Source organism: Tursiops truncatus, chromosome 14, assembly GCF_011762595.2.
Source record: "Tursiops truncatus isolate mTurTru1 chromosome 14, mTurTru1.mat.Y, whole genome shotgun sequence".
In the NCBI taxonomy this organism is placed as follows: domain Eukaryota; kingdom Metazoa; phylum Chordata; class Mammalia; order Artiodactyla; family Delphinidae; genus Tursiops; species Tursiops truncatus.
The window spans coordinates 2,515,386-2,541,135 of record NC_047047.1 but is presented as its reverse complement, the minus strand read 5'-3'; the positions used below and the strand labels follow the sequence as shown (position 1 = coordinate 2,541,135).

The window sequence follows — 25,750 nt, the reverse complement described above, 5'->3', positions numbered from 1 at the left end:
CAGAAAAGGATAAGAATGAATTTTGGGGGGACACATAGGAGGTTACTTAGGGATTTGAAAAGAGATTGAAAAAGGGAAGAGTCCAAAGAAAACTTGGAGAGAAGTTTTACAAGCGAGGGCTGGGTGATTATAAAAGAATGGAGTCGTGTTCTCCTAAACAAAGCTCAGAATGGTGCATGCTTGAAGAATCAAATGTGCTATAAAATTAAGAAATCACAACATATAACATATGGACAAAAATCCCAACCCACAGTTTTACCGAAAACTGAGGTTATTGTCAGAGAGCTGAAAGTTGGGAAGAAATATTTAACAGGACCCAGGAACCAAACAAAGAAGGACAGAAATATATCACATTAACAAAATGAAGGACAAAATTTACATGATTTTCTCAGCTGACACAGAAGAAGCATGTGAAAAGAGTTAACATCCTTTCACGATAAAAAAAAAAAAATCGACAAACTAGGAATATAAGGAAACTACCTCAACATAATAAAGACCATATATGAAAAGCCCACAGCAAACATCATACTCAATAGTTAAAGACTGAAAGTGTTTTCTCTAAGATCAGGAACAAAAGAAGGATGCCTGGTTTCACCCCTTGTATTCCACACAGTACTAAGAAAAAGAAGTTAAAAGCATAGAAATTAGAAAGGAAGAAGAAAATTATCTCTGTTCAAAGATAACATGATCTTATATGTAGAAAACCCTAAAGACTCCATTCACGTCCCCCCCAGCAAAAAAAAACTGTTAGAACTAATAAATGAATTCCCCAAAGTGGCAGGATACAAAATCAACATACAGAAATGCTTTGTGTTTTTATACACTAACAATGAACAATCCAAAAAGGGAATTACGAAGACAAAATCCGGGGCTTCCCTGGTGGCGCAGTGGTTGAGGGTCCGCCTACCGATGCAAGGGACACGGGTTCGTGCTCCGGTCCAGGAGGATCCCACATTCTGCAGAGCGGCCGGGCCCGTGAGCCATGGCCGCTGGGACTGCGCATCTGGAGCCTGTGCTCCGCAGCGGGAGAGGCCACAGCGGTGAGAAGCCCGTACCGCAAAAACAAAACAAAAAAATGAATGGATAAAGAAAATATGGTGTGTACATACAATGATATATTATTCAACCCTAAAAAGGAAGTAAATCCTAGAACATACTATACAACATGGATGAACCTTGAAGACATTACACTAAGTGAAATATGCCAGTCACAAAAAGACAAATATTGTATGATTCCACTTATATGAGGATCTAGAATAACCGCACTCATAGAAACAGAAAGTAGAATGATGGCTACCAGACGTTTGGGGGAGGGAGAAAAGCGGAGTTGCCATTTAATGGGCATAAAGTTTCAGATTTCTAAGTTCTGAAGCTCTTTTTCATAACAATGTGAATATACTTAATGCTGCTGATTAATGCTGTATGATTACAAATGGTTAAGATGGTAAATTTTTTGTTATGTTTTTTACCACGATAAAAAAATCCTTAAACAACAAGGCCCTACTGTATAGCAAAAAGAACTGTATTCAGTATCCTATGATAAACCATAATGGAAGAGAATATTAAAGAAAAGAATGTGTATGTGTGTGTGTGTGTGTGTGTGTGTGTGTGTGTGTGTGTGTGTGTATAACTGAATCACTTTCCTGCACAGCAGTAATTAACACAACATTGTAAATCAACTATAATTCAATTTTTAAATAATTAATTAAAGGAATCATACAATTTAAAAAATTGTTTAATTTGTAATTTCTTTTACAAAGCAGGGATGGTTGCACTGGGAAAAAAGCTCAGGTCACTTGCAGCAGCGACTTCCATTCTGTGATTCCCAGGAGCCCAGTGGGCCGCTGGGGCGGCAGATGATCTGTGGAAGGAAGACCTGTCTTCAGGAGGGGCAAGGAATTTGTAGTGCCCCTGGGGCCCCTAAAGTTAGACCGGAGAAGCCTTTTCCACCTCTGGTCTACGGGTCACCAAAGGGACCCCATGGGTTGTGAGGAGAAAATATTAGAACTTCTACGTCTCTGTAAAATTCTCATTATTTTGAATTTTCACCTTTATGTGTATTTTACAATGTATATCGTCTAGTAGCAATAGTAGCGGTGCACAATAAATAAGAAATAATAGATTAGCAAGCATATATTGGGAGCTTATGCTCAAAATATTTTAGTGGTCAGAGTTAGCAATCTAGAGAAGCCCGGCGATACGTCCTCTAATAAACTCCTGCACTTGTAAGTAGGACCAAGAACCCCATGCCTTTGGGGATACCCATTGCCTTCGGTAGCAAACCAACTGGATGGCAGGAGGGGAGAAATAAGATGGAGAGAGAGCTGGGTAGGCAGGGCCAGAGTTACTGGGTGGAATAAACTGCAAAGGAGGAGAAGAGGCGGACAAGACCTGGAAGGACAGGGAAAGGAAGGCGAGAATTTCCAAAGGGCTGAGTGGTGATTGTAGAGTTTGTTGCCAAATGGCAACTTTGATCAGACTTATCTATGGTTTCCCTTGACCTCCACATGCCACGCTCTTCCCTTCAGAAGGCAAAGCAGACTATGAATAGAAAGGGTCTATCCTCCAGGAGACAGAGTTTATGTCCGTACTTGGTTTATTAATTCCCTGAATCTGTCTTAAAGGGGACCTGGGGCATGGTAGCACTCTCAGCTGGATATTAGGTTCTCTAGGGACCTTAAGCTCACAGGCACACATGCATGCATGCACACACGCACACATACACCCATGCACACGTATATGTGGCCACACACGTGTCCACATGCACACATGAAGTCTGTGGTTCCAAACACCATGGATTTATATGTTTCAAGTCTTAATCGTTGTAATGTTCAATGTAATGTCTCTAGCTAGTAAAAATAAATAAGTAAAATTTTTAAAGGTATGTCACAGGCTGTGTGATTCTATTTGCATGAAATACCCAGAATAGGGATCCACACATATAGAAATCAGATGAGTGGTTCAGGGGCTGGGGGGAGGGGAAATGGGAGTAAAGCACAGGCGTGGTAAGTTCTTCTGGGGATATGAAAAAGTTTCGAAACTAGAGACCAGGAGTGGTTGCACATCATTGTGAATGGACTGAACGCCGCTGAGGTGCACACTTTAACGTGGTTCATTTTATGTTATATGATTTCACCTCAATTAGAAAACACTGTGCACTAGGAAAGCCCCTTTCCTAGGTCTGCGTGTGGGTGTGGACGGGAGGGAAGAGGGCTAGGGTCTCGGGCGTTTGACTGGCATGCCCCTCCCTGGTTCGTGGGCCAGCCGGAATTACACCTGTATATTTGATCTCCCAGACCAATGCTCCTTCCATAAAACGGCAATGGAGCCACAGTGACGCTGTGTGGAACCCTCCACTCCCTCTAAGTAATTTGCGCTGGTTGAAATGGACATCAAAGAGGAACCAACCAAAGGGGAAAGGAGAGCACCTAGGAGCATATGCTTGAGAGCTGTGGCCCTGGGCAATGGGCCAGGAGCCAGGACTCAGGGGGCAGAGGCAGCTGCTTCTCCCCGCCAGCCCCTTCCCCAGGTTCTGCCTGTCTCCTGCCCCCTCTGCACACAGTGCCCGGTGAGGCCAGGGGCCAGGTCTGCAGCCAGAGCCTTCCAATCCCATCGGAAGTAACGTGGGAGGTGGTGGGGATGAGACCTGGCCAAGGCACCCGTCGTCCATGGCTCAGCCTTCTCTCTGAACACCCCACAGGATTCCCTTTCCGCAACCCTGTGTCGCTGCGCGCTCTGAGACAGGCTGCACCGAGGTCCAGTGCTGAGCAGAGCGGACCAGCCCTCGGGTCTCACTTAGCTTCTGGTCTGAGGCCTTGTGCCTCAGCCTGGCTCCATCACCTGAGAGCCGTCAGAGAAACAGAATCCCAGCCTCCACCCCAGACCCACTGAACCAGAATCTTCTCTTTACGTGATGCCAGGCACATTCAAGTTTGGGAAATGCTGGTTTAGATGCTCATTTCCATGAATGAGAGTCAGACCAGGGGCTCCAAAGACACGGAAGGTGGGCTCCCTGCCCTTGACTTTCATGAGAGCCGGCACTGCAGAAAATAACTCTTCAGCTGTGAGATCTCAAAGGGGTCTTAGGGGCTCATCTAATTCAACTCCTTCACTTAGGGACGATGACATGGAAACCCAGAGAGGTCACGTGATTGCGCAGGGAAGAAGCCAGAATTGGAAACAAGCATTCTGCTTCCAAGTTCACTGTACCCCCCACAGGGCTGAAGAAAGCCAGGTAGCTGTCTGTAAGAGAAAAGGTGACAGAAACAAGACTGCTGGGACAGGGGGCTACAGCACTGCAGACTCAGGGGTCTCTCAAAAATGTCGGGGGCCAGATCCTTTCTGCAGCCCCTTTCAAGTCTGCTCTTTGACACCGTCAAAGTTGATCCAGAGATCAACTGACCCCCTTTGGCTTCTCAGCAAGAATGTGCTTTCATTCTAAGGGTGATATTCTGGTCCCCGAGACCTACCGGCACAGGGAGATGGCTCAGGTGTCATTCTGTCTCATTTCTCCAGCCGGGCTCCAAAAGTGAATCCCGGAGTCTAAGACACCCCCATAAGGTTTACCCCAAGGTCCTCAAAACCTTTGGCGAGAGCATCTTCAAGGAAGCAATACACCCTCTGTGAGGATGTGTGTGGACTATAGCACACTGCATGCAGACAGGCTGTCCCAGTGTGATTACCCACCCAAAGCTCCTCTCTAAATCCAGGCTCCAAGCAAAGACTGTCAAGGATGCTGATAGCCTTTTACTCCTCCTTTCCACTCATTTGAAGCACTGGACCACTGTAAAACTCAAACTGAAATCAACTTGAGGGATTCCCCGCAAGAGACAGCACCTTTTGTCCAAAACCAGATAAAGTAACAGTGAACACAGGCCGCCGCCGGACCCGTAGTATCTGAGCACGGTTTGCTGACCAGGAGCAGGAGGTTGGCAGGCCTGAGCCGGGGGCCTGTGATGGGCCTGCTGCTGCCTTTTCTTCCCCCCACCGCCCCAGTCATAAGGACTCAATTTGAGAGAGCTGATGGAAAGAGACAGGAGTGAAAAGTGGGCTTGACACATTTATGAGAGGGATTTGTCCTGGGCTTCTTAAGTATAGTGCCTGGAGTTTTTTCAATCGTACGAAAAGTAGGAGGGAATGAACACCTGTTTCATGTTTCCCAAGCACGCTCAGATGGTTAGATGGATAACACACCATCAGGAACCAAAAAAAAATCGTGGGAAAAAGTGTCTTGTCAAGTTAACAAAAATTGTATACTGTTTGCAATCTACAAATAGAGAAAGAGAGACAGACACCAAGTCTCCGGAGGATAGAAATACCGTTTCTAGTTGAATTCTCATTGAAGGCTCCAGCATACAGTTTCTGACATTGGAACAGAGGGTGTTTTGATGATGGATGTTTTTAACCCTTTTCCCAAAAGATGAGATTTGGGGATCACAACTTGCTCTGTGCTTCCCAATAGTGATGACAAGTAGAAATAGTATTTGCCGGGTCCATGAGCTGGTGTTTCCTCAGAGGCAGATGGAGTTGAGGATTTGTTACTTGATCTAATGACGATGGCTTTCCAATAGCCAGACATGCACGGCATCATTGATCAGTCTGCCCTCTCCTTGTTTGCGCTGGAACACTGCTCAATTTACACCAATTAAAGAATGCTTGGTTTGGGTATTGAAGAATCATTAAGGGATGCAAATCCCCAAGGGCTTCTAAAAATGACATCTGACTAGAATGGTGATTAAAGCATGAAGGCGGCATTAGTATTTGAACAGTTTGACTGATATACAAAATCATTACAACTTCTTTCCAGAAAGAGTGACATTGGGTCAATGTATGTACTTGCCTGGTCACCCTAAACAAACCTGACAAGTCTAATTTTAAGTAATTGCTCAGAGTTTAGTGGCCACCTCTGTCCCCACAAGGGCAGCTGTCTGGATCACATCTTGTAATTGAGATGTGTCTTTAAACTCTCTGTGTCAACCCAACATGCAAATGTGCTCTCAAACAAGGTTAGGGGTTAGTGATGTGCTGGTGAATCATTTTCCAGTCAAATTTCCACATGAAAACTCTACTGTAGCCGGTAGTCAACTCCTCAGCTGATGCTACCCCGTCACATTTAGGAAAGACTGGATGTTCTAGCTACATCGGACTCTCCAGTTCTAGAGACCATCTCAAAGTGTGTCCTCTGGACCAGCAGGATCAGCATCACCTGGAAACATTTTACAAATGCGGAGCCTTGCCCCCTGCCTCCCCCAAGACCTGCTGAATCAGAGATACTAGGGCTGAGGTCCTACAACTAAAGCTTTAATAAGTCCTCCCCGATCTAAAGTCCACTCAGGTTTGGGAACCACTGATCCAGACCCACTGGGCCTCCGTATCTGCGATGATGTGGATGTCCTGTGGGTTCATGATTTGCCTGAGGCCACGCAGCCCAAATGGCCGTGGAGGGCAAATGTGCGACTAAGCATGTTACGTTCAAACCATGTAATCCTTGACTTTCACTGTTCAGTTAAAGTTTTGAAAATACTTTGCTGCCCTGTCTTTCCACGCAGCCCTCTGCTTGTCCCTGAGAGCGTGTGCACGGTGGCCTGGAGGGATGCCTATTTCACCGGTCCCTCCTCCTGGACCCGGAGATAGAGACCCCCAGCCCGGCAGCCGGGTGTGACCACTGGGCTAGCTGTTGTGGAAGTGTCGTCAAGCTGGAGATCTCATCGCCAAGGTGAGAGGTCCCTTCTTTCGTCCACGGGGCTCGTGGGTACCCATGTGGACAACAGCCCTCCATCATTAGGGGTCCCTGAACCACCATGAGGGACCCCCACTGGCTGTGTCGTGAGAACTACAGATGACGTGAAGCCACAGGCACTTGGGGAACGTTTGTTACCACTTTATAACCCAACATCTCTCGGGACCCTTTGGGCCTTCCGGATGGTCCCCTTGCACCATTAAAAGTGAGTGATGCGGAGGACAGAGAAGCATCTTCTCTATTTGGAATATAGTTGAATATAATAGGATTTCTGGGAAGGCATAAGGACAGGAACTGAATTTGAGTTACTAACCAAACAACAGTTTTCTGATTTAATTTTCTTTTTTTACACAAATCACTGTATCTTTTGCCACTTTATCCCAGTCTGACAACACTTGAGCTATAAGGAGCCTATTAGGCACAAGCAAGGAAATTGAATCAAAACTGGAAAACAAGGGCCGGCTCATGTGTGGCTCCAGGAGCCTGAGTTCGCGGTGCCGGAGCAGGCAGCTTAGCCAGGCGGTGACCGTGGAGAAAAAGGGTTTGTTCCAGCTTGCCCGACTCCCAGCAGATGGACAGAGCTGGTTCACACCACTTGCTCCCTTGCTCTTTGCTTCCTGGACACCCAGCCACCCAGGTGAGCCTGTGCACCCAGGACCCCACACTCCCCTCCCCTCCCCTCCCTCTCAGTCTCCCCGCGGTGACGCTCAGCCTTTCAGCCTTTCATGCTGCGCCCTGTGCGGGGCAGGGTTAAAATGTGCCTCTGAATGGAGAGGAGTAGACAGGGTGGATTAATAGCAGCGGCAGAAGAGTGATACAGCCCGAGCAGAACAAAACGAGGGCGACCCAGACGAAACAAAGCCCCACAATAGATCAGCTCTGAAAAGTCATCGGGCAGCTTTGAAACCCAGGCCTCTGCGGTCCCGGGCAGTTTTGCAGCCACGGGCTTTCAAGACACATGAATGGAAACGGAACAGTAACTCTTTCTCCCAACCCTTTTCAGGGGTCTTGTCGGCCGAGAAGGATTTACCATTCAATTCCCATACTTTTATGTGGGAAATTAGGAATTGGCTCCTTAAAAAGGAATTGCCTTTTTAAACTCTCATAAATTGTGGCGATTTTATAGATGCGCCCAAATTTCTTCTTTCTTCTCTTCTTCCCACTTAGAGTTTATTTTTTTTAACTACTCATTAAACACACACACACACACACACACACACACACACACACACATACATTTCCATCTGCCCTTTTCTCTGGAATATTTTGTTCAGAAAATCTCCAACCAAAGAGGTATCTCATCTTTCCGTTCCATACACTGTGTGGCTTTGGTGCTTAACTAGTTCTTCATTTTATCACAGTTCATCACAGACCCAACTTCTTTTTTGAATAAAAAGATCTATCCTTTCCAGATATTAATCCCTGCGTATTTGGAAAGGGGGCAGGTGTTGGGCAAAGCTGCTGCAAAGGTCAGAAGCAAAATAGGATGTTTTCTTGATTCCTGACTCAGCAGGCATGTACGGCTGAGTGACTAGCCCTGCATACGTGCTACTTTTGAACTGTCTGATGAAAACAATCAAGTCTTCCTGGAGGAGAGCTCAGTAAGAAGCTGTCCCCATCTAGAGGGCTTGTGTTTGCAGGAGCACGTAACAGGCTCTTTTCCTTCTCAGAAGCCAGCAGTATTTGGCCATGTTCATCTCATTAACCTTCCCTATCTGTTTCCACAGGACAGAAAGGAAGACTTGTAAACTGAGAATTCCCAGCCTGGGACTCAGCTCAGCCCAGCTTGGGCTCTGAGCCGGCACATGTGACATGGCTCTCCAGGCCTCTCCCAGAGCTCACACAGGGAAACCTTGCCCCAGGAAATCCAGCCGTGTTTGACCCCTGCTTCCCTCTTCCCTCTCCTGTCCCCAGGAGAGCCTGGCTCCAAGGCCGATGCCCGGGAGCAGCTGTGGTGACCGCTGGCCATTCTCCAGGGTGGTCAAGCGTACCCCAAGTCCTCGGAGATGACTTCAGGGTGAGAGATGGAAAGGGGGAGGGGAGAAAGGAGGGTTCCCCCCTCAGCCCGTCTGCAAGGCCAGGCTGGGGCACGTAACCATTTCCTGATGTGCAGAAGCTAAAACCTGGACTTCCTTTCTCATTAGATTGTTCAGATATGCAAACACGAACCCAACAAAAGGAGTCTCGCAATATACTTCACTTGGACTGTTTCAGATCCTGATATCACTCCTCTAAAGAAAAAAAAGAAATCAAAAATAAATAAATAAAATAAAATAAAGAGAGAAATCGAACAATTTCCTCTTTCTGAGGACAGTGTTAAAAAACCTTAGAAATTTGCAATATACGTGAATCAAATCCACACATTGTAAACCTAAACTTATACAATGTGACGTCCTTTTTATCTCCATGAATCGGGGAAGAAAAGAAAACCTTCGAAAGAAAATCCCAATAACAACTGCACGGACATCAGAAAGTCTGGGACCTATGCTGTTTCCTTCCTGAAGTAACTCACTTGTTCAAAGTTACTGCAGAAGGAGCCAGGATACTGCTCTCCAGAAGGTAAAAATCACACTTAAAAAATTGATATTCGCGGGAAAAGATGGTCCTTAAACACGGACTTCACTTGCTTGAGAATAATAGGTAGGCGGCTCAAAGGGCTGGGTAGGTTTTACAAATTACCATTTCCATTTCCTCCTTTGCTGCCTCTGCACCAGAGGTAGAAATTCCAAAGTCCAGGCCCCTTCGAAGCTTTTGAAAGCCCCACTGCAACTACTCCAACCCCTTTCCCCAGTCTCGTCCACAACCGCAAACCACGAAAGTGGACTAGAGGGTGTGGCATCACCGAACCCTCACCAGCCTTTCCCAGCCTGCTTGCAACTTAGACGGCATATGGTCTAAGAAACCTTCTGGCAACTTAATTCTTCAAACTACTGGCTTGGACTTTTTTTTTTTTTTTTAAACTGGAGGAAATAGTTCTTCTTTTTGTTTTTTTATTCTTTTTTTTACATCTTTATTGGGGTATTATTGCTTTACAATGGTGTGTTAGTTTCTGCTTTATAACAAAGTGGATCAGTTATACATATGTTCCCATATCTCTTCCCTCTTGTGTCTCCCTCCCTCCCTGGACTTATTTTTTTAATGAATTCAAATACTGTGTGATTAGAGAAGTTCTTCAATGATTTTTTAAAATAAATTTTCGTAATCACCACTGTCAGGACCAAGATAGCCTGCGGCAGCTGTGGGAAGCCTTACCTTCTCAGGGTCCTTTCTCCATAAAGCAGTAGAGGTGACCTTATACAGTAATCAGGTGACTTGTCTTCCCCGCTCCACACACAGATACTCCTTGTGAACTCAACAGCTTCTAGGGCACAGAGAGTAAAACCCAGATCCAGTCCCACTGGTACCGCCCACCTTCCAGTGCATTCTCCCCTCCTCCACCCCGTCTTCAGTCCCTCAGATTCTTCCTCGTCCTAGGGCCTTAGCACATGCTCCTCTCAGCTTGCCTGCCTGCCTTCATGTCTCCTTTAGGGCTCAGCACGTAGGCTTCCCTGAGCACGCTTGCTAAAGTAGCTTTGTCTCGCCCACTTCTCTCTCCCCAGCCCCAAAGCTACATGCTTCACAACAACAGAGTCCAGTCTGTGGGTGGAATGTCTTAATTTAATGTCCGTCTACTTGTTTTGGTCCATCTCCCCTACTAGGAGGTAGGGACACAGTTCCAGGAAGATAGAGACACGGTCCTCCTGTTTACCATCACCGGTAATGTACCCATTGCTGGTACACAGTTGGTGTTCAATAAATACTTATAGAAGGAAGGAAAGAAGGAAAAAACTGAAGGAAGACAAGATATTGACTTGAAATCAATGCTCTACGTCCCCACCCAGAAATGTCTTGTATTACTCAGGGTAAAAACCTCAGCTCTTAGATTAAACAGACCCCAAAATACAGTGGCTTACAAGATCGAATTGCTTTCTCTTTCACATAACTCTCTGGAGTGGACGGTCCAGGCTGGCAGGATGCTCCATTTCACACGGTGATGAAGAGATCCAGATTATCTCCCTATCATCGTCCCGCTGTCCTGCAGGGTACCGCGCATCTGCTCGGTTTAAGGAGGGTCGCCAGCACATCCAGGTTCCAGCCCACGGGGAGAAAGAGAGAGAGACCAGGAAGAGTGATGCCCAGTGAAGACAGGAAACAGGAGCTGCTCACATCAGTTCTGCTCACAATTTATGGGCAAAATTGTAATCTTATGTCCAGCCAGGGAAGCTGGGAAGTAAAGACTCTAGATGAGTGACTTTACATCCAGGGAGAAAAGAAGACAGCTTTGGAGAACACTGGCCATCTGCCGCGGGTTCCTAGACTCCTCTCTGAATAGAAAACATCCTGGGGCCTGTCCAGGGGGAGCAGAGCCTGTGTGCAGACTGTCTTTGATTAGAGGAAGAAGACCCCCTACCCAGGATCCCCGGCCACGCGGCGGAGGTCTGGGGAGCTCGAGCGGCAGCGGGACCTCAGGGGTGGCAGTCACTGCATGGGACGTCAACATGCCCAACCCTCCCCTTCCTCGTCGGCCCTGCAGCTCAGAAAACGTCCAGATGCATTTTTGTTTTCACACCTAAATTTTCCCATTCAGCTCTTTGCTCACCACGCAAGAACATGCAAGCAGCAGGTGGCCAGGGATCCCACTGCTCTAACTTGAAGGAAGGGAAATGGACAGACAGACTGCTTCCATGTCCCCAAGACAATCCCAGTTTAGCAGCTTCCTTCCATGGGATCTTGAGCAAATTACTTATACCCTTAAGACTCACTTTGCTCACCTCTAAAATGGGAGCTAAAATACCTTGTCACATGGTTCTTATTCGAATTCATTTAGCTCATGCAGGTAAAGATTTTCGTTTTTTAAGAAACACCTGGCGTATAGATACTCAATTCATTTTCTTCTAGTTGGTGGCTTTTCTCTTGCTAAATCCCAGCCTAATAAACCATTTCTCTTCCTCAACCTGTTCAAATTCCCCCAGATGGCACCCTATAGCCTCAAGTCTTCTCTGGAAGAGTCCAGTAGCTTTGTCTTTCTCTCTCTTCCCAACTCCTGCCCCAGCCTTATTTATGGAATGCCTTGTGCTATCCACTGATTGATTGTTTCCTACGTTTGCGTCCAGCATCACTGGATAGACGGCAAGCTCCCTGAAAGCAGCAGATACCATGTTGATTTCGGTAGCTCGTAACATCTGACACAATGGGACTGTACAATATTCACTCAACAAACATGCCATTGAGTTACGGAAATGTGAACAGATTAATGTGAGGTCTGCATGACCTAGAAAAATAAATTCTTTCAGCAGGTTCATGCCAAACGTCAGTTGATTTAGGATTTCTCTTTTTAAAGAGCAAAATATTCTGCTTATGTGGACTGAATGACTACCTTACTATCCCTGTGTAGAAGCCGAAAGTGTTGCCTAAAATTATATTGGGCCTTGGGACTTCTGGGAACTCAGGATGCTACCTTCTGGGTGGTGTTTATTCTGTGCCACAAACACCTGAATGACTGAAGTTGAAATCAATCCAGATTCTGTGTCTGGGGTTTCAGCACTTTGTGGACTGGCACGTGTGACAGAAAAATCCGGGGAATGCTTGGCCTTTCATTCCTCTGAGAATTATGCCATTTTCCAAGAAAAGCTAAATAGCTCATTCCTGTCTCACCGCCTCTTCTTCCAGCCTGGTTTCCTGAGGATATATTTTAGCCAGACTGGTGTGTGTTTTTTAATAAGCTGCTGGAAACTAAGAGCTTTAAACTTAAACTTATACTGAATGAGTGCATCACCCAATGAAGAATATTATCCTTATTTCATCTATCACAGACGAAAAACACATACACAGGAACGGTGGCCACTCGGTAGCTTTTTGCAGACAAATTCCCCAGAGTATAGCCCAAATCCGCATGAAATCTCTCAGCGCTCTTTCTGAGGGAAGCTTACTAATAAGTACCATCAGGTAACAAAGCTGTTATGTTGGTTTTTTTTCTTTCTGCATCGCTTTTATCATCGGGAGATAGGGGAACTTCATATTTCAAGGGCTTTTTGCACAGGAAATCCTGGTGTGGCTTTAACACACACTGACGTCTCTTGGGGGGAAGTACAGAGTAACCCTGAAAACCTTGGGCAGAGCAGCAAAGCTCACCCGGATGGCATCCATCAGGGGCTTCCAGAAGGAGAGCAATGAGTATATAAACCACCCACCGAGATGAGCGCGCTCCAGGCCATCTGAATCCTTGGACCTTGTTTCCAAGAAGAGGCGAAGCCATGAACTTCAGAGCTTGGAGCCCAGATTCACTCCCCAAAATACAAGCAATAATAAGCTTAAATGCAGACAAGGAAAATACTCGGTTTGGCTTCAGGGGACAGTTCAGGCCAGTGTGAGCCGGGCAAGCAGAAGAGCCCGAGAATCTATAAAAGTTCTTTAGAAAAGACAGACTCTGGTCAACAGAGGTGGCCAGGCAACGTATAAATGTGCTCTGCCTCCCAAGCTGAAGACAAAGCCCCCCAGTACGTCCCAGCTGTTCCTGGAACTTATACATGACAGTGAGACATATTTTTTAACTTCTATATTTTATGTTCTCTATGGTTTTTTCATGGAGATGCACTGTTTTCATAATCAGGACAAGAAAAAATTAAAATTACAACCTTTAAAAAAAAGATAAAACCCTACCCCTTCCTCAAAATGATGAAACCAGCAAAGGCTCCCAAGAGCTGTTGAATGGGCCTTCACCACAGAGGAATAAAACTGAGTGGGGGGCCGGGAACGGACCAGTGGGCCCCTGAGCACGGAGCAAGGGTAGCGCTGGCAGAGCAGAAGGCATCGACAGGGAGAAGCGTCTCCGTGGCCGCAGTAAGATGCTGGACCCTTCCGGGCAGGCTGTGGGGAGCTTGCTGAACTGGCCTGTGGACGGGCAGGTCCTTGTGGCCCCCGGAATCCGGGAGGCACTGAGGGCTGGCCAAGCAGGATGGCAGGGTCAGAGGGCATGCAGCGGAGGTGCACTTGTTTTATCACGTATAGCGATGCACGTATGGTGAGGGTGCATACATCACGTGCCTTATCAATGAGTAACTGAGTCACAGGGAGCGACACAGCCTGAAACCCCAGGACATTTACTCCAAAAGTGCGCAGGTGACAAGGCACCACTGCTGATGCTCTAAGCGTGGAAAAGACGGCAGGTCCCACGGCACTGCCTTCTGACCACGGTGGCAGTCAGGGTCTGGTGGTGGAAGGAGGCGCCTTCAAGTGGGTGACTGGGAAGAAGCTAATGGGTGGTCTGTTTATGGAAGGGTCCTTAAGATTAGGAAAACCAAACCCAGGAAGAGCAGTTCCCGTCCCGGGCTTGAAGCAGCCGTGGGCAGGACTGATTCCTAACCAACAGAAAAGCAATTGTGTCACCCCTGGGCCGGCACAGGGGATGGGGCCATAAGCACCCGGAGCCCACCGTCCTGCTCCCCCATTTAGGGTCCTGACCCAGACAGACCCTGAGGGCAAAGAGGCCACTGATGATGCACCTTTGCCGACCTCCCTCCCCAGGGCTCCCCACACCACAGCGAGGTAAAGAGGGGGTTCTGGAGGGGCACACGGAAGATGTCCAGCCCACAGACTGTTGACTTTCCTATCATCTTCCTTTCCCATCAGACCGTAAGCTCCCGCAGGACCAGGATGCAAACAGTGTGTTCCCTGCTGTGTCCCAAGTACCCACAAGTAGCCACACACAGTCGGCACGCAGGGAATATTTGTCCAATGGCTGCATAGGAGCACAGAAGAAAACCGCTCACCCAGGATTTACCAGCAAGGAGGTAACAAGACAAGCAGCATTTTATGAAAGGTAAAAATAGTCCTTACCAGGGTGTTTCCCTATGGTAAACACGTTCTTATTTTGGCCATTCTGCCCAAAGCAAAAAACAACCGACATATATAAGAAGGAAAAGAGAGAAGAGTAGAAGAGTTGCTGAAAAGATTATATTTATGCTTTGCTTGGAGTGAAGAAAGGTTTGGGGAAAAGGTACTGAAGAATTTTAAATGGCCTTTAAAAAAAATACGAGAAATAATCTTTCTCCTAACTTTCAGACCTGTGGTCTAGGAAGGAGGGGATAGTTGCCAGGATTATTAAAGAAACTCTGTGTAAAATGGTGGAAAGATGTCAGGTTGTGGGTTTCTCTGCCATGGGAAGTTTTGGAGACCAGCGTTGTCTGGATTTGATGACAGGTAATGACATTAACTAATTACAAAACTAACCACATTTGGAGCGGTGGAAGCTGAGATCGTGATAAGCATAATCAAATCCCTGACTTCAGGGCTTCGGGAATCAGAGGATAAGTTTTCTCCCTTTGCAAAGCTTGACCAGATGCCTTTCGGAGCCCTTTGTCTGAATATTTTGGAAGCTACAGACACCAACGAGAGTGGGAACCAGCGTTCTGAACTGCATCTTCCAGTGGTTGGATTGGCACCAAGCAAGGGCACCACGGGGATGCTGTGTGGGTCCCAACTGACTGAAGACGAGCCTTGCCCACCCCCCGTTATCCAGAGCTCCATCAGGGTAAGTGCTCGGCCCCCCACCCCCTTTCTCTTCCCCTAAAAGCCTGAAGACCTGTACCTCCCAACCCCCATCACTGGCTGGGTCATCTTAGACAAATTCCAATCCACTGGAGACTTCGTTTCTTCTTCTACAAAGCAGAGATCAAAATATTGGTCCCTTTTGCCTCAGCAAATTGATGTGAGAATCCAGTGAAATAGCACTTACTCTGTGTGTTATAGACTGCTATAAATATAAACAGTATTGCAGGATGAAGCCAAATTACAGACCAAGTACCTATGATACAAACACTACAATTATCAGGAAGGTAAGAATCCTTAAAATAAAGAAGCTGGACACCTTCTTTCTAGTGGTTAGTGACCTCCATCACTTTCCCGCTTCCCTCTTCCCCTCCCTGGTCCCCTGGGAGGAAAGAGAAGAGGCGTCAACCTCCTTCAAAGCGTCTCCAGCCCTTTAAGGAGCCAGCAGAGCTGTGAGCCAGGCCGTGGAAAACGCCCTGGTCACTCTTCCCATCCAGTAACATTCCTGAAGCCCCAACATAAAACTTGAAAGGAAATGAAATCTTAAAGGGAAACACTCTATATAAAATAGATAACTAATGAGAACCTACTGTAGAGCACAGGGAACTCTGCTCAGTGCTCTGTGGTGACCCGAATGGAAAGGGAATCCAGAAGGGAGGGGATATTTGTATATGTATGGCTGCTTCACTTTGCTGTACAGTAGAAACTGACACAACATTGTAAAGCAACTGTACTCCAATAAAAATTAATTTTAAAAAGAGCCAAAAACTCAAAGGTCAAGTATAAGATGATCTTACAGTTCGTATAGATAAATATGCCAATTGTATAAGGAAGGGCAAAATGTGGATGCCCTGGGGAGACAAGTATAGTAGGAAAATTTGTTCAGAAGGGAATTACTGCAAATTTTAGCTTTTATTAAACTCCAACTTAAACTTCCATTAATACATCTTTTAAATCACTGAAACAATATTATTTTCCTTAAGTTCAAAATACATTCTTTTTCAAAAAAAAGAAAAAAACCCTATCTTTCAGTCACTTGGAAAATTATCTACCTCTGCTTTCTCTCTCTTACCAATTCACTCTTCCTCGATTAAAGCCATCCTTTGAGTTCAACCTCACTCTTTGGAAACCAAGCAATCACTTAAGAAAGAGAAAAACATTAAGAGGTCCAGATTTCAATTAACTTTGCCATTGATTTTTGTGTAATTCTGGGGGAGGCATTATTCTTTGGGTAAAGGTGAGGGGGCAAGGAACTCACAGATTAATGAAGGTTCTAACGTGGGCAGTGGGCAAGGGCTGAGATCCCCACCGTCCTGGTCCCCAGGCCCTGATGAAAAGCAGAAATATTAGGAAAACGGCCTGGAAGAGAGGCCTGCTGCTGCCCTGCCCCTGACAGAGGCGGGTCCACCATTCATGCAGAAAAGTCTGGGTGAAGAGCACGTCCTTGTTTCCTTTTAATGTTATCTACGTATTTAGTGCTTCACAGAATTCCCTCATTTTTTCACTGGTCAATCAAGTATGTATGCAGCCTTTCTTTTAAGCTGCGATTGTTTCCCAATCATTGAATGCATATCCTTCATAACGAGAGACCCCTGGGTTAGCACATGCCCGCACACGTGCACGTGCTGCATAAACAGAGGCAACCGCTGATACAGATATAATTTGTAATGTGCTGTGTCACTGGCTGTGTCCTGGAGGACGTAAGTCTCTGTGAAAATAGATTTAAAACAACAGGCAGTTTAATCAGATAGACGCACAGCACTCACCTCTGCCCCCTGGAAATATGACTTTGGCATAACGCCTGGGGGCGGGGGGAGCTCACGGAAACGCATGCCTTCTGAGCAGCAGAGTGAAAGCAACTGTCGTGAGAACCCTTTCCTGGGGAGGTTGTGAGGGGATCTGCTGGTGTGACAACCGTGAGGGAGAAGGTGATACTCACCGTTATCAACAGGTTAACTGTTAGAACTGAGCAGAAGAAATGGGGTGTAATTATAAATGATGCGCTTTGGAAGGTTCATTCCAGCTACATGGGACCTGTACTAGCGCCTCTGTTCTCCCATCCTGCCCCGGTTTGGCCCAGGAGACCCAGAAGGCACTTAGTAAATAGTCGTCGGGCCACAGAAACACCCATGTCTGCGAACCTCGGCAGCTGGGCCAGCTGGGCCTTGTGTTCTCACGTATGTGACATGAGAAGACGCAGTCACCGAGGGGAGACCTACAGAGGCCGAGCCATCTAGTGCCAAGTGCGGGCTCCCCAGCTCCTGCGGGGGCTCGGAAGGGTCCGCTCCAGGCTGGGTCCGCCTGCCGTGGTCCAGGCGCCCGTCTCTTCTACACTTCAGATCATTTGGGCCACCGCATGGGCGAGCAGAGTCTGAACCTTGGCTGTGCTCCTCTCTGACCTTGGGAGTGTTACCTTGAACGGAGCTTAATGTCGTTACCTGTAAACTGAAGGCTGTGATGTCTGCCTTGCGGGGCCGCTCCATCTGTGAGAGGTGGAGGGGGGATGCCCGTGCACACTGGCCTTTTAGTCCATGGCAATGGCTCTTCCTCTCGCCGATGATGCTGGGACTTGGATTGGACCGGGAACAGAAGCCAAATCAGGGCTTCCCGCTGAGAGACAAGAAGAGGGAACATGCCCACCTGCAGGCCAGAAGATGCTCCGGAAGTGGGTTTGGCTGGTTGGTTGTTTTGAGGAGGAAGGTTGGTGGGAGGACAGGTTGGCTGAGAATGTTCCCCAGGCTGGCGTGGCTGACTGGCACTGACCTTTCGGCGTCACCGACGGGCCTCAATTCTGCATAAAACTGTGGATATTTACATGTCGTGACGTGGGGTGGCATTTGACCTCTACAGATCTCACACAGTAGCACCCCTAGTGTGTTGATTAATGCCTTGGGGCTCTTACGGCTCCTTTGGTACTAACATAACTTCCATGTAGTCACCCGTACTCAAGGCTACCAAAAGGGCATTTTCATCAATGCTGTGTTTAGTACAACTAAAAATGATGTGTTTGTCAAAACCTAAAGTAGAAACAATCTCTAGCTGCTCAGTGATGTGAGAACCAAGGAGACAAGACACCCGTGTGCTTGAGCAGACTGTACCTGAAGCTCCAGTGCACGGTGTGAGTTTCCCCATGAGACAGAGGGAGATGACACGCCCACAGGAGGGATGGGTGTGACCTCCAGTCCCCCAAAAAATACTCCTCCACAGCTCCAGAGTCGAAGGAACGGGGAGTGCTTTGCCTGGTAAAAGAAAACGGAGAAAAACTGTCTTCAGATATTTGGTGAGAACTTTTGTGTATAAGAGTGCGCCCTACTTCATGTGCATCAGGAAGAAAAACTAGAACCAGTCGTGGCACCTACATGAAGGCAGGTTTTGACTCAACTGAAGGAGATTTCAGCTACTGCATTGGAAGGCGAGATGCACAGCCCTGAGTGACAGTGAGCTCCATAAGCCGAAGGCGTTCGAGCTTGGGGAACGGGCTTCGTTGGAGGAGGCCCATCTCACCTGGCTTACAGGGCTGTGATGAGGGCCAAGAGGTCACAGCTTCAGACCCCCGCTATGCCTTGGTGACTTGGACACCCTGCTCTGGGCTGCCCCTACCTGAAAGTTCACCTTCTAAGCAACAGACTTCAGAGGCTGCAACCAATGAAGGCTCTTCTTGTCTCCCCATTACTGGCCTCTGCCCTCCCACCCTGGGGCTCCCCTGTGACCCTGAAGCCTGAGACCCTCCAGCAAAACTCAGTCTCCAGCCATGCTTGACCCGGAGGTAAGGGGGGAAATAAAGAGGTATTAACGTCCCCTGAGGAAAGCCGTTGAACAATCAGAGGTTGGAACTGGCAGATACGTTCTCTCCTGTTTCTTCCTCCCCTTCATCCACTGGGTCAGATTCTCCTGAGACCTAACAGTTCGTGCTTTGGGAGGATGGTCCCTGCATTATCGCCCTGCAGCTGCTGTAACAAATTACCACAAATTTGGTGGCTTAAGCAACAGGAAAGTATTCTCTCACAGTTCTGGAGGCCAGCACTCTGCAATCAGTGTCGCCCGCCCACACGGAGCTGTCAGCAGGGGCTGTGCCCCCTCCAGAGGCTGGAGGGGAGGGTCCCTCTCTCACCTCCTGCAGCTCCTGGTGATGCCCGCATTCCTTGGCTTGTGGCCGCATCACTCCAGCCTCTGCCTCGTGGTCACACTGCCTTCTCCTCCTCTGTGTGTCAAATCTGCCTCTGTCTCTGCCTCCTTATCATAAAGACAGTTACAACTGGACGTATGACCTACCCAGATAATCCAAGGTAAGTCTCCATCTCAAGATCCTTAATCACATCCTGTTCCTGGATTGAACTCTCCACTGAAGAGACAGCACATGAGCTTTTCCACAAGCTCTCCTTTCTGGGGAACACAAAATGATACACATAAATCATTAAGAACTTGGCACACAGTAATGGTAGTAACAGTAGTAGTAATACAATAATAGTTCCCACAGTTTTCAATGAGATTTTACTTGTTTTTCTGGAGCATTGCTAAATCGCTTAAAAAGAGGCTTAGACACTGAGGAAATTGAGGTCATCTATTTCAGTAGAATTTTACACTGTGTTGAGAGATTTATTTCTCTCAATGTTTCTACAAAACATTTCCAGCGTGGGGACAATTTCTCAGTAGAATACCTGCTAAAAGATTAGAATTAGAAAAAGAAGGGTTTTCCCACAGCAAACAGAAGAAAATGCACTTCACGGCAGGAAAGTTAAATAAATTGGTTAATGCTTACAAATTTCTTAGAGAGGAAAAGTGTTATCTGTATCAGGGTTAGGTCCTGCAATGCATATGCCTTCTGTGCTGAAACAAATTGCGGTTCTGAAAACAAGAGCGTCCTGGGTCCAGGGAATATCAGAGAAGTAGCACAGCTTCAAGGATGACTTGCAGGGTCAGATACACCCACCTCCAAATTCAGTCAGCAGGGCTGTGACTCACTGATGTGGGAGAAAAAGGAGAAAAAGGCATAATTTTCTACTGTACTTCCCAGAGGTCTTTGCAGTGACAACCATACCATGGAAGATTCTGGAAGGTTTTATTTTGTTTTGTTTTGATGAGGCAACTTCATTGGTACCTTTGTTTCAGAGAATCATATGACTCTTAGGTTCAAGGTTACCTGAAGAGCGTTAAGTAGCCAACGACATTGACTATTTGACTATAAGGGAAGTACCGGCAAACGTCCCTGTTAAAAGGACAAGTATCAAAAACAGAACTTTCAAGAACTTCACTTCACCTACCAGGACACAACAAATTCAATATTTTGGTTAAAGCTGCTTCCTCCAGGCACATTTGATAATCATCATTTCAAAAATTACAAGACACATCACTGAAGGAATACAATCTGATTGAAGACTGTATTGGACAGTATGGTCAACATACTGGCATGTTTCATATATGTTGCCTAATTGGACAATTCATAGTTGAAAATGTCTCTGATAGGGATTCTCTTGGACTTTAGGTAAAAAATTCTAACTTTCAGGGCTTCCCTGGTGGCGCAGTGGTTGAGAGTCCGCCTGCCGATGCAGGGGACACGGGTTCATGTCCCGGTCTGGGAAGATCCCACATGCCGCGGAGCGGCTGGGCCCGTGAGCCATGGCCGCTGAGCCTGCGCGTCCGGAGCCTGTGCTCCACAATGGGAGAGGCCACAACAGTGAGAGACCCACGTACCACACACACACAAAACAATTCTAACTTTCAAATCTTCTAAACCTAGACTCTCTCCATCTTTTGGTTGCTGGTATAATCTTTCTCTTTCCTATCTTGTTACACACACACACACATACACACATAAATACACATACACACACACATATACAAACACACACACATATATACATACACACACATACATACATTCACACACACACATACACACATATACACACACAAACACACACATACACTCATATATACACACATACACACACAAATACACACACACATACACATATACACGTACATACACACATACACACGTACATACACACAGACACACACACACATACACACAAATACATACACACGTTCACACACACACACACACACACACACACACACACACACTATCCAAAACAATGTCTCTGGCAACATTTTGTTGAGCGACAGGATTACTCTCCCTTTCCCATCCCATCTACCCCCTTTCTTCATATCAAAAATAAGGGCCAGCTCCTTGGGCAGCTCAGGAGAAACCATGAGGAAATCTATATACTTCTGGACTCCAGCCATAGGGGTCCAAGAACAAAATTATTCTAAGAGTCTTCCAACTGTTCTTTAAGTAGTCATCACTCTCCCTGAAAAATTCAGCTCGTTTTCCAGTTCATAGCAGACTCATAAATATTGTTGAACAGTGAAGGAAGGAAGGAAGGAAGGGAGGGAGGGAGGGAGGGAGGAGAAGGAACTAAAGAACTGAGTATTTCTGAAACCGTGGAAACAAACATGATGTACAGAAGCGTATGGTGCACTGAAAAGCACAGTGATTAGAGCCAGGAGACCCAGCCTCCAGTGCTTCTACTGGCTTATTAAATCTCTGACAGGCTAAGTCTCATTTTCTCACATGCCAAAGAGAAGTAACACTTATCCAATGTTTTATGGATAATATCTATGCCACAAATACAGCACCTCATGGCTTAGAAAACACTTGGACTCTCTGTACTTGACCCTCCCAACCAACTGGTGCAGAGGGGTCCCATCTTTTGGCCTGGCAGCAGGAGTCCACATAGTGACCATAGATGCTTTTCTTGTTAAAGGTGACCGTAGGTCTTTACGTCACTAGTAAAGGTGCACTCCAAGCCATCAACACCTTCTCCTCCAGGAAGCAGACAAAGGAAGAGCCCAGCCGTGATCCATGACCTGCCCCCGAGACAATCATGGCAGAACCTTCTCTCAAACCATGACTTCTTGGGCCATATCCTTCTCACTTCCTGCTACCTATACACCTATACTGATCACCCATGACAAAAGCACATCACCAAAGGCCCTCAGCATCTCATCAAAAGAGGGCCACGATTAAAATTCCTAGAAACACATTTCTCAGCACGGAGTAGATATCTAGCAGATACTCAGTGGATTGGATAGACTATATCAAGAGTCAGCAAACTTCTTCTGCAAAGAACCATACAGTAAACTTTTAAGGTTCTGTAGACCATATGGACTTTGTCACCACTGCTCCACATCTCGGTCCAAAAGCAGCCGTAGACAGCGCGTACAGAAATGGGTGTGGCTATCGCCCCGTAAATCTTAACTTACAAAGAGAGGCAACAGGTCAGATGTAGCCCGCGGGCCTTTGACAAACCCCAGGACTTACATCAACTTTGAGAAATGCCTTGATGTCAAAAACATTGTTTTAACACTTCCTTTTAGAGGCCGGGTCCTGCCAACTCTTAATGTCATATCCAGGCATTTTGGTCCCTCTTTTCCACTGTCCTATGATAAACACCTGCTGGCCGAGGAGACATGGGGCTTCTACCCTTCCAATGCAGTTATTCTGGAAGACAAAGCAGGGGCAGAAATTAAAACCAGACCCCAGGTCTTTGTGCCGTACCCAGCAATATCAAGTACCGCTCTTCAAATTGTACCGGGTTGGCTGTATACCTAATAAAGAAAATAGAACTATTCTTTCGCTTAATCGTCTTTTAGTAAGGGGATGGGGGGCCAGGTTTACTAAAGGCCCTTATAAAATGCCGGCTGAAAGGGAAAAATGCTCCTTGTCACCACAGAAGCTTTTTCATGTGAAGCTACACGATCACTTTTCATTCTGTCTCTCAAGCACCCCATGGCACCCATCCATGTATTAGGCTAATAACTGCATGAATCTAGTTAAAAGGAACCAAGCAATTATTTTAATTAGAAGAGAACAAAAATAACACTCCTGGATTCTGTTTTAAGGGACAAGAAGGAAGTAGTCAGGGTTCAAAAAGATCCCACAAAATATTTTTGTGAAAGGAAAAATAATTAAGGCCAAATTTAGAATGTACTTGCAATAAATGGGCCAAATAAAATGAATGGTACCACTGTGCAGCTAAAACCCATTCATATAGAAGAGCCCCAGAAAGTCCATTTTTATGTGATACCGTGTGGAGAGTACAGCCAAGTTTACAAAGTGAAAGTAAATGTCTAATAGGGACTTTAATGATCCTTGTGAGTCTCTCACACAATTTCTTATAGAGTTTCTGTGTAAACTCTTTTATTAATAAGAGAAAAGGGGAAGGATCTCAGTCAGTTGCCTTTTAAGTAGGATTTTTTTTTCATTTAAATTCTTAGAGTAAATGGTTCATATTTGTCACTCCGGAAAAATCTATCTTTATGGAAAATCCTTGCTGCTAATCCATTCTACAGAAAGCGAATGCCACGCAAGAGAGTTTTAACCATTTGAACTGAACTCAGTCATACAGGAGGAGATGGTATCTGTGGACTTTCCATAGCCTTGGCCTTCCTACCTCCCTACCTCCTGGTATTTGGGCCATTTTAGTCCATCTCCGGCTTCCAAAAAGAGATGAAATGAAATGCAAGCTAGTCAACCAGTCAGTGTTGTCTCTTCTGTTTGAATCTACAAATGTTTACTGAGCACCTGTTGGCTACCAGGCTGAGACCTGGACCCTGCCTGCAAAGAGTTCACCATCTAACCACAGAAATTAGAAGCTGACCGTGCAGCCCCAGCTGCGAGGAGTCAAGGGTTCTGGCCTGAGCTGATTATCAAAGAATGGATTATCCAGGAGAAAGCCCTGGACAGCCTATGCCTGGGAGGAAGAGCAGCACACACAAAAGTTGGTGCACAAAACCCCACTGTGCACACCAGGACCCGCAGGCACCTGGAGATGCTGGAGGGGGAGGCAGGTTGAGGAGGAAGGAAGAGCCCAGCCAGTGGGGGCACCGTGTATGTGTTCATGAGCCTGCACTTCACCCGGTAAAGCCATCAAGGAGTTGTCAGCAAGGGCTAAGGTGGCCAGCTGTCCATTTTGGAGCGAGCACTTGGATGGCTGAGAAGAGGATGAAATGAAGACTAGGTGTTCTGGAAATGCCAGTCTGGAGGACCACAGCAAGAAGGTATGGAAAGATGGGTGAGCTATGAGATACACAGTATTGAAGGAGATTTAATAAAAAAAAACTCAGTGGAACAGTGACTGAAGGGTCAAAAGGAGGAGATGAAATTGGCTTTGAATATTGTCACTGGGATCAGGTGTTTTATCTGAATGCTTATCATATGTCCAGAAAGTTCTCATCTTATAGGTTCTCCTTTAAACCCAGGATGGACCTTGATCGTGGGTCTTGGGATTGAGACACAGTGACACAGTTCAGCCTTGGGCACACAAGCTTACTGCCGAGAGACACATGAAAACTCCTAGATCATCTAACTTCTATTTACCTTCCCAGGCAAAACTCACACAAAACCAGTTTCCTGACGAAAGTCTAATTTAAAATATACAGAAGCCTGGAATGAAAGATAATTATGATGAATAAACACTTAACCGTGATGGTTGATTTTACATGTCAGCTCGACTGGGCTAAGGAATGCCCAGGTGGCTGGTGAAACATTATTTCTGGAGGATATCAGCATTTAGATGGGTGGATGAAGTAAAGAAGATCACCCTCACCACTGCGGTGGGCACCATCCAATCCACTGAAGGCCTGGATAGAACAGAAAGGCAGAGGAAGGGTGAATTTTCTCTCTGCTTGAGCTGGGATGCCCATCTTCTCCTGCCTTAGACATAGGAGGTCCCAGTTCCCAGGCCTTCAGAATCCAGCCAGGTGTATAGCACAGGTGTATTCCATTATCTTGTAATAACTCTTAATGAAATATAATCTGTAAAAGTACTGAATCACTATACTATACACCTGAAACTAACATAATATCATAAATCAACTCTGCTTCAATTAGAAAAGAATCCAACCAGGACTTACACCATTGCTCACCCTTCAGCCCCCAACCCCACAATTCTCAGGCCTTCAGACCTGGACTGGGTTACACCACCAGCCTTCCTGGTCCCCAGTTTGCAGACAGCAGATCAAGCGACTTCCTGGTCTCTATAATTGTGCTAGCCAGTTCATAGAGTAGATCATATATATGTCTATGTATATCCTATTGGTTCTGTTTCTCTGGAGAACCCTGACTAATATACTTAGGACAAACTATGTATATTTTTAATCACTATATTAGATCAGACTCATTATGTTTTATTTTTTTTAAGAATGTAAAGAAGATACTTCTCAACTCCTTTTATGGGCCAGCTAAACCTTGATAACACACCTGGCAAGGACATTACACTAAAGGAAAATTACAGGTAAATTGCATCCATACATATTGTAAAAATTATCAAAACATGCAATAATACATGAAATAAATAATACATCGTAAACAAATTCAGTTTAGTCCAGAAATGCAAGGTTGGTTTGACATTCACAAAC

General features: G+C 46.2%; 1 long non-coding RNA gene across 1 annotated transcript in view; it reads right to left on the bottom strand.

Moving 5' to 3' along the window:
• Positions 1 to 1,765: 1,765 nt before the first annotated feature.
• Positions 1,766 to 25,750, bottom strand: part of LOC141276297 (uncharacterized) — a 62,110-nt gene continuing 38,125 nt past the window's right edge. The window contains exons 5-12 of the long non-coding RNA XR_012325572.1: positions 22,653 to 22,832; positions 20,085 to 20,286; positions 19,598 to 19,708; positions 18,424 to 18,564; positions 17,764 to 18,126; positions 10,693 to 10,832; positions 9,992 to 10,100; positions 1,766 to 8,970 (exon numbers count right to left, since the gene is read on the bottom strand). This is a non-coding gene — a long non-coding RNA (uncharacterized lncRNA). The remainder of the gene's footprint in view (positions 8,971 to 9,991; positions 10,101 to 10,692; positions 10,833 to 17,763; positions 18,127 to 18,423; positions 18,565 to 19,597; positions 19,709 to 20,084; positions 20,287 to 22,652; positions 22,833 to 25,750) is intronic.